Source organism: Candoia aspera, chromosome 9, assembly GCF_035149785.1.
Source record: "Candoia aspera isolate rCanAsp1 chromosome 9, rCanAsp1.hap2, whole genome shotgun sequence".
Lineage (NCBI taxonomy): Eukaryota > Metazoa > Chordata > Lepidosauria > Squamata > Boidae > Candoia > Candoia aspera.
The window spans coordinates 18,327,453-18,336,334 of NC_086161.1; positions in this window are offsets into that span (position 1 = coordinate 18,327,453).

The window sequence follows — 8,882 nt, forward strand, 5'->3', positions numbered from 1 at the left end:
TTCTTGCAATGGTGGTTCTTCTACTTTTCCCCTGATCTGCCCCAAGAGATCAAATGAATATAAGCTTTTCTTGAAAGTGATCTTAATAGCACTTCAGCAAACACCAAACTCTTCCTGTACTGTAGCTTAAGTGACTTGACAGTCAGATAGTGTAGATATAATACTGCTTATCCTAAGTGGGACGACAAGAACAGGGAGTCTAAAAAAGGAAGATGCATCTGTTGGGCATTCTGTAGGTGTCATTGGAACATTGATATGAATGGTCATAGGCAAATATCAATGTCCTATCTAGTCTCTGAAACTCAGTGCTGCAACATTTAATTTTCTCAAGTCTGAGAGTTCCTTAAATGACTATTTTTAATCAACATTGACCTCTTCAAAGTCTGACAGTAAAAGAGGGTCCTACAGCAACAGTGTAGTTCATCCTGGATAGCTTAGAATATTGTCCCACCCCTTCCAATCTAAGTGAAGAAACAAATCGTTTTTGCTGGCCTGAGAGCTGAGCCAACATTCTTCAGAGCTAAATTTTGAACTTTTCTGACAACTAGGTCCTCCCTTTCAGGTCTTCCTCAAAAAAAGGCACTTTGCCAAAGATTAGACACCTATCATTTTTATTCTTATAGTATCCTGCAATGTCTGGGGCTTGTAGGCATGTGGGGTGAGATGACACTATAAAACGATGTCCAAGTTGTTGTGCTGGGACCTTGATACACCAGCAGCAACTTGTATGAAAAGAATCGATGTGCTGTTGCCTCTGCTCTGTGAGAGTTCCACTTCCAATGGCCGATTCCTCCCCACTTCCCATTTTAACATAAGGCAAAAGTTTAGCCCTAGAATTGTCATTGGTGGCATCACAAATGATGCTCAAGATCTACCTTCCTCATCCTGCTGTTCTCCTGATGTGTCAAACTATGGATCCCATCACTGTCCACCAGCATGCTTGCTAGAGGATGATTGGAGTGACATTCCAGCATATCATAAGAACACCAGGTTGGAGAAGACTGCCCAGTCCTAGGACCTGGGCGTAGTTTTCACTGAGATACTAAAATTGTCTTGGACTATACTGCTTGAGGCTGCAAGTACAGAATCTTGTGATTTAATGTGGCATGACGAAACCAAAGTTTCTGCATGTAGAAATTGGCATGTGTAGGGACAGGCCTGGTTACATCTCAGAGGACACAATATCTTGCTGGAAGAAAGTCTTATGCTATTTGGATAGAAGGGCAGTTGTTTTATTGTAAGAGTACCTCCTTGAAAGTGTAAAGTCTTCATTGGAGGACTCTTGCAAGGTAGTGGATAGAAGGGCTTAAGAGATGCCTATGCCCTATTGGGATATTTATAGTTCTTGCATGGTCTCTAAAAGAGCAAAAGAAACAATCATACCATTACTTTCATTTGTCACTCTAAGGAGTCTGGAGTAAGTGACCACTGTCTTAAGAATAGAGTCTTGAGCTTTACTCTGTGATAGAAACTGAACAAATTGTGTACTGGGCAAAACTTCCAGGGAAATCCTTTTTTTTTTTTAAAGTGCTGTTGAATAGCTTTTCAGCTTGTAGTTCCATTTGATAACTTGGCTGTGATTTCTTGACAATATTACTTTTAGAAAAACATCACTTCCGTGGAAAAGCATCAGAGTACTAGGGGCACCATACTGTTAAATTATCTTGCTGTAGGAACACCACTTGAATCAAGATAAAAAAAGGATTGGACAAGAGAATTACTTTGGTCATGTCAGATGGCATATCATAATGGCTACATTAAAGCGAGATTCTTAGGCACTGCTTAAAGAAATAACTTCAGAAAACTGAGCTGTATATGGCATGCCTACCCGTAGCTTAACAATCCAGGGAGAGCTTGCCTTAATTGTCAATGCATTGGGTCAGAGCAAGACTAAGTAATTCAATTCAGGTCCCATTCGGATTCATGGTCAGGTTTGTCGTGACTTAAATCACCAAATTCAGCTAACTTAGTCTGTTGTGAACCCATTGGTTTGCGGCCTTTAAAACATCAAAGTTAATGTCCCACTGAAGCAGCCTTTCAGATGAACCATAATACTCAGGGTCAGCTTATAGTTTAAGCGGAGAAGTTGGCAATGTATATTTGATGGATTCTCCTGGGATATCTTTTCGTTTTTATTGCAAGTCTTGGCGGGCAGCAGCACCACACTTTTGAAGTTGACTTGGCCCTGCCAGCTTGTATTTTTCACAAACCTTTGGCATGAGGTCACTCCAGGGAATGTAGGCAAATTTCATTGGAAGGCTCTGTAGGACTCTGGCAACATGCCCAACTATGCTGTGTGCTGGAATTCTGGAGAAATTGTTCCTGGAATGTATCCCTTCTGCTGGGAAACCAAGAATGCATCTAGAAAGCTAGCATGTCAGGAAGAACAGTAGGCTCTCACCCTTTCTGATCCCTAGTTTTCTATCTGCAGGTCATTTTTAAAGACAATATATTCCATCAGGCACTTCTCCAATTCTCCAGTTTAAAAAGAGGTATTTTAGGAGCAGCTTGAACTAAAAAGAGAGTTGTCTGGTCAAGGCCTTGTTGCTCCCCTGAAAAATTAGCTTTTCTAATGCACTGGCTTAGAAACTTTGCTGGAAGGATCTAAACAGGCACTTTACCTATTGCACTTTCCAAATCAGAATAAATCTTTTCCTTTTCCATCTTGTGTGAAGTTCATCCTCCAATGAGAAATCTTTTGGACTGCAGTCAGGTTCAACAGAGACTTGACCCATGTACATTCCAAATCTGCAAGGGCATCCACAAGACGGAGGGGGTCAAAAAAGTCAGGATAGTGGCTGCAAATGGTCTGTCTATCTCTTTTTTTTCCTACATCTGTTGCCCTCCCTGTGGACACGCCTGCAAACCTCTTCAGTTAGGAGTGGTAACTACTGTTGACCATTGCCTTACTGTAGAGAAATGAATAGTGACAATGAATATACTGAAAATATGCTACTCATGGAAAACTATTTAAAAAGCAATAGAATGTTTACCACAACGCCTTTAAGCATTAACTTGCTGCTAAAAATATATTTCTCACCTGGGGCAGTACGTCAGCCTTTGCTGTCGTCTTTGAAATGCACGTAGCCCAAGAAAATGTGGTCATAGGATTATACGCAGCGAAGGAAAAGGGGAAAAAAAGTTGCTAGTAGCAAGATTTTTATACTCCATATTATGCAGTCAAGCTCAGTCCAAGTGTGATGCTGTGGAATATAAACTTAACACTTTTCAGGTAAATTCGATTCCTTTTTTTGTTTGTTTCAGGATCGTGTCTTTTCAACAATGCTTTAAAATGGAGGTTGATTGAGGATTGAGGCGTGTTTATTGACTTGTGAGTGTGGAGCATGGATATTCCACCGTAAATAGCTTGAATATTAAGTACATGCTGGAATTCTGGATGGGGCGGGGGGACAGTGAGAATGAGAGAGAAGGACACTCTATTTGGCAAATAGAGTAGATCACATGATAGAATCTTGCTTTACATGTACAGGTATAGCAATTCCTTAAATCCCATAGGTTGATTCATGGAGTAATTTCAAAGTTCCACAACCCTAGTTGCACTGAAATTGACATTTACGTTTGTAGTAAAATGGGATTTCCTTACCAAGAATGTGTGCTCCTAACAATGGTCACTGTAGCAACAATGGGGTCAAAAGAGGCCAGATAGTGGATGTGGCATTGCAATCAAAGCCCCACCCCACCATCTTGCTTCTTTTGGCTTCTTCCTATGGATGGTGTTGCACTGTAGCCCAGACCCAAGCTTGTCCATGAGACAAGTGCACACCCCTACAATAGCACAATTGTGTGGGGTTTGGGATTAATCCATAAAACTGTCTTCAGAAAAGCAAAATTCATCCCCACCTCAACCCCAGTCAAAGTTAGGCAAAGTAGAGTTCTCAGGATGTTGTGGATGTCAACATCTCATCAAGCTGTGGCAAGGGATTGTGGGAGTTTATTTCCTGTAACAAAAGGAAGAGTATACAAGATACAGCTCTCCAGATTCTACTGAATTATATCACCAAGCGTGCTGGGCTGAATCTGAAGGGCTCAATCTGAAGGGCTGTATGTTGTGCCTAACATCTAAAGAACCTGGAGGGTAACAGGTTGCCTATCCTTGCTTTAAGCTGCAGAGGCTTCTGCCTTCCCCTCCTCCTCCTCTTTTTCATGATTATAACCCCTCTTCATCCCATTAAAGTGACTTGTATGAACAGAACTAGCCACTCGTAAGGAGCAAGGTTTCTATTTGGAAAAAAAAAATCTGTAAGAGGAGGAGAGCGAATTTTACAAAAGGGTGTATGCGCAGATTTTTCAGATACAAACCATTCTGTGTTCTAAACAGATGGTTTCAGGTTCGAAACAGGTCATGTCAATCATTTTGCAGGCATTGCACTTCAGAAATGGTTGGAACAGCCCGTTTTCCATTTAAGCAGATGTTTCAAGGTGGAAGGGAGCATTTCAGATCCCAGTTGGTCCAGAAAGGAAAAATGTTGCATGCTACTAAAAAAAGCAAATTCTCCCTCCTCATCAGAATATGATGAGAAGAACAAAATTAATTTTCATCTAGAGTGGAAGAGTAGTTTAAATGTTCCCCATTTAATACCCATCAAAAGCCTAAATGAAGTAACTGGTGTAGATATAAGCAATTTTTAGAAGCTTAAGCTAGATGGATAACAGAACTCTGTCTGCTACAAGCCCATGCAATACAGTGATCATAACTCAATGTGATACTAGATCAAAGTGCACCCATTCTTAAATACATCTGGCCTTATCACACTGATGAATCCCACTCTAAACTGAGGGTTGGCTTATCTTAAAAATAATAAAGAAAAAATGCATGATTTAATTGTGATTTTTTTCGCACTTTAGATATTTTGTGCCATTTCTATACATATATATATATATAAAGTATGTATTTATAATTTAATTTTTTTTTTTTGGCCAAATACTGGAATAAACAGTGAGCATATCTGGTATATGTCATTATTTATTTATTAAATGGCTTTTTTTTAGAAAGAAAAAGAAAATAGCCACCGATGTTCATATAAAGATTATTTAAAAGTTATTGCAGCAATGAGAAAAGATGCAAGTTATTTTCTCTGCTTATTTTTATAAGTAAGAAAAAGATGCATAACATTATAAAGCCTGTGGTGGATTCCTTATGAGAAAGAATTAAAAAAAAACTGGGCCCATGTTAAGTGTCTGCCTTCTTCTTTTTTTACCAAAAAAAATTGTTTTCCTAAACTGCAGCCCTGATTCTCCTTTGAAAATTGTAAAAGAACAAAATGCCTCTTTTGAACTACTCACGTTGCAAAGTGGGGGTATTTTCTGGTACTGGATATGTTCTTTCCATTTGATCAAGCTGAAGTTGACATCCGGGGTTTGAATCTCTGGAGAACCACTGAAAATTCACTAGAGAATCTTGGCTTAGCAATTACCTCTCTTCTCTAGGTCCCATATAATCCAGGTTGTAATTCAAGAACATGCAACTAAGAAAAACTAGAGAGGTCAGTGGGCTTAGAGTAACCATGAAGTTTGTAGATAAACTTTCTAATAAGGATTCTGACTAACTGAGTGGTTGGGGTAGACTTTCTCAACCAGGGTGCCGTGGCACCCTAGGGTTCCGCAAGAGGTCGTTAGGGGTTCCCTGGGAGATCACAATTTATTTAAAAAATTATTTCAAATTCAGGCAACTTCACATTAAAGAGGTAAGTTTCATTCTGTATTTTTAGTTTAAGAACACTGTTAATGCATATATACAGGCCTACCCATGAAATGAATGTAATAATGTAACTTCTGCCCTATCTTTGAGCCTGAATGTGCAGGGGTTCCCCGAGGCCTGAAAAATATTTCAAGGGTTCTTCCAGGGTCAAAAGGTTGAGAAAGGCTGGCTTAGGGTAACCATGAAGTTTGTAGATAAACTGTCTAATAAGGATACTAACTGCTTTTTCTATTTCTCTCTCTGTTTCTCTCTCCCTGTTTCTACACTCTTAAGTTTGTTCTTTTTTCATTCTTTCTTCAAGTTCTTTCTATTCTTATATATTCCTAATTTTACTTACATTCTGAAATTTGATAAAGTTTCTTATTTTTAAAAACAGGATACTGACTAACTGTTGAGAGGAACAACATGCTAGAGGAGGGAGATTGGAATTGCTTGTTGTTCAACCATCCAGTAACTTTCAAGCCATAATTTCATCAGGACTACTCCTTTGAGTTCTTGTAAGCTCCTACTTGTATTATCAGGGGTAGGACCTACCCACCTTGTCTTCCACTGCCTCTGCTTTTTGATGGCCTTCCAGTTTTCCAAGCAGCAGGTTCTTCTGCAGTGACTCTTCCCTTTGTATCCTGTGTCCAAAATATTTAAGCTTTGGCTTCATATTTAACACTTTCAGTGAGCAGTCTGGTTTACTTCCTCTAGTTTTGAATGATCTGTTCTTCTTTCAGGATTTCCAAAAGTCTTCTCTAGAACCACGATTTGAATACTTTTTTTTCCCTTTGTTCTGCCTTTCTGTTGGCCAGCTTTCACACACATACGTTACACTTGGTTACTCAACCATGACCTTGAGAATATGTACATTTGTTGGAACTAAATAGCTAGAAAAAGAGGGTAGAGAAAGTTACATATAGATATAAATAGAAACATCAACTTTGTCTGAGTAGGTCAATTATCAGTGCACTATTACCACTCCCAGCTGAGTCCCACTATTAGCCAACACTAAGCAAGAAGGAAAATGATAAATATAAATCTCCCCCAAGTGGTTGAGCTATTTCTTCTCACAATGAAAGGAATGTGTCTTCAACTTGGATGAGGCATCTTCCAACGATTGGGATAATGTATTATGCTATATGATGAGATTGATTTCTTTGTATATTTTTTAACCCAACCTACAGAAGGGGAATTGTATGCTACTCAAGTCAGTTCTGACTAGAGTGGTCTGTAAGCCCTGGAAATGAAATGAAATGAAATGAAAACAAAAATGATGTTTTCTACTGCATAATCCAATACCCAGCGGAGCTGTTTCATGAAAGTTTTTCTGCAAAAGTTTAAATCGGGAAATTGTTCACTAATTAGAGCTGGCTTAGCATATTTAACTAAATTTAGAAAACAAAACTAAAAATGCCATGATAATTTTATGGGCTGTAAAAGAAATTGAACTGAATTGTTTGGAAAAGAAAAAGAAGAAAGAAGGAGGGAGGAAGGAGGAAGGAAGGTTAAATGTTATATTCAAACAAATTCAGTCTTTTATTTGGAAATTCATGATGTTGCTACTTATTTCTTTTGAAGAAATAGTGAATTCCCTCCCCCCACCCAAAAAAAAACCCAATTCTTTTTTCCACCTAAAACAATAATGGAAAGTATTTAATTCTGCATAGCTGCTTTACACTGTGTTCATTCACTGTACTAACCTGGCTTGGCTTCAAACTTTGATTGAAGCCTCCATAAAGAGTTCACACAACAGATTAAGCAAGAAGCAAACCACATTATTCATTCCTGGTTCACTACTGAAATGCATATGCTGGACATTCAGTAAAGAAAAATGATTCAAACATAACATGAAGGAGCTTTTCTGCAAAGATAAACAGGCTATTTAAAGATGCATAAGGTGACAATGGCACTTCAGGGAAAACCAAGTGGATGTTTTTTGTTCATGTACAACAGGAATATGCAACTTCCTTCTGCTCTAGATCCACATCAGTACTTGTATGGAATCCCAGCAGCCACATTTCCAAAGTAGGCAGAACAAGGCCCATTTTGGCCCTCAAACTTTACCTGAACACCCCCACCCAATCCAAAGCCACTGGAGATCACAAAATGCTCACCTCCAGGTTTTACTAGGACTGCAGATAAATTAATGATAGTGCTAATCAAGCAAGCAAGAATTACTAGTAATTTCTGTAGGGCAAGTCAGAGTGAGCTCCTGCCCTCACTCTTCCAGCACCAATCATCATCCATAATGCCAAGCATGGGGAAAATGCGCACACAGCATTTATGGAATATATTGTTACTTGTACTGGTAGAGTCGGACACATGCATGGAAACAAATGTCAATGTCTGTAGAGCTTCCTTGGGACTGTGCATGCAAGATCCATTTCTACTTTCTACAAGTTGAGGGTAACTAACCACAGCCAAAGATGAAGTCAGCTACAATCAAGTTGGCTTTAATGTGGCTTGCTGAATGGAAGGGTATTACAATAGGTGGGTTTGCATCTAGTGACTTTATGAACAAGTAGCTGTTGGTGCTTCCCAACAAACACATTTCAAATCCAGCCTGCCTCTCGAAGGCCCACTGAATCTTTTGAGAAATGACTGGTGAGGGCGCCTTGTAGAAACACAAACTGAATGAATGGGCAACCCCAGTTCGATGAAGAGCACCTTTCTCCCGCCAGCCAGTTAAATTCCTGAGATCATTCTAAGATGCCTCTATTAAAATATCTTCAGTTAAACATGCAACAAAAAATGTCACTAGCAAATTCCCTTGAACAATGTGCACAAGTAGGGACAAGGGGCTGTGCTTTTAAGGAATAATAAACCGCTGAGCTGCTGAGCTTGCCGATCGGAAGGTTGGCGGTTCAAATCCGCGTGATGGGGTGAGCTCCTGTTGCTAGTCCCAGCTCCTGCCAACCTAGCAGTTCGAAAACATGCAAATGTGAGTAGATTAATAGGTACCGCTTCAGCAAGAAGGTAACAGCATTCTGTTTAGTCATGCTGGTCACATGACCATGGAAGTGTCTACGGACAAACGCCAGCTCTTCGGCTTTGAAACAGAGATGAGCACCGCCCCCTAGAGTCGGACACAACTGGACTTAATGTCAAGGGAAACATTTACCTTTACCTAAGGGCTAGAGAGAGAGGTTGTAATTGGGAAAGGTAATGAAAGGGAGCA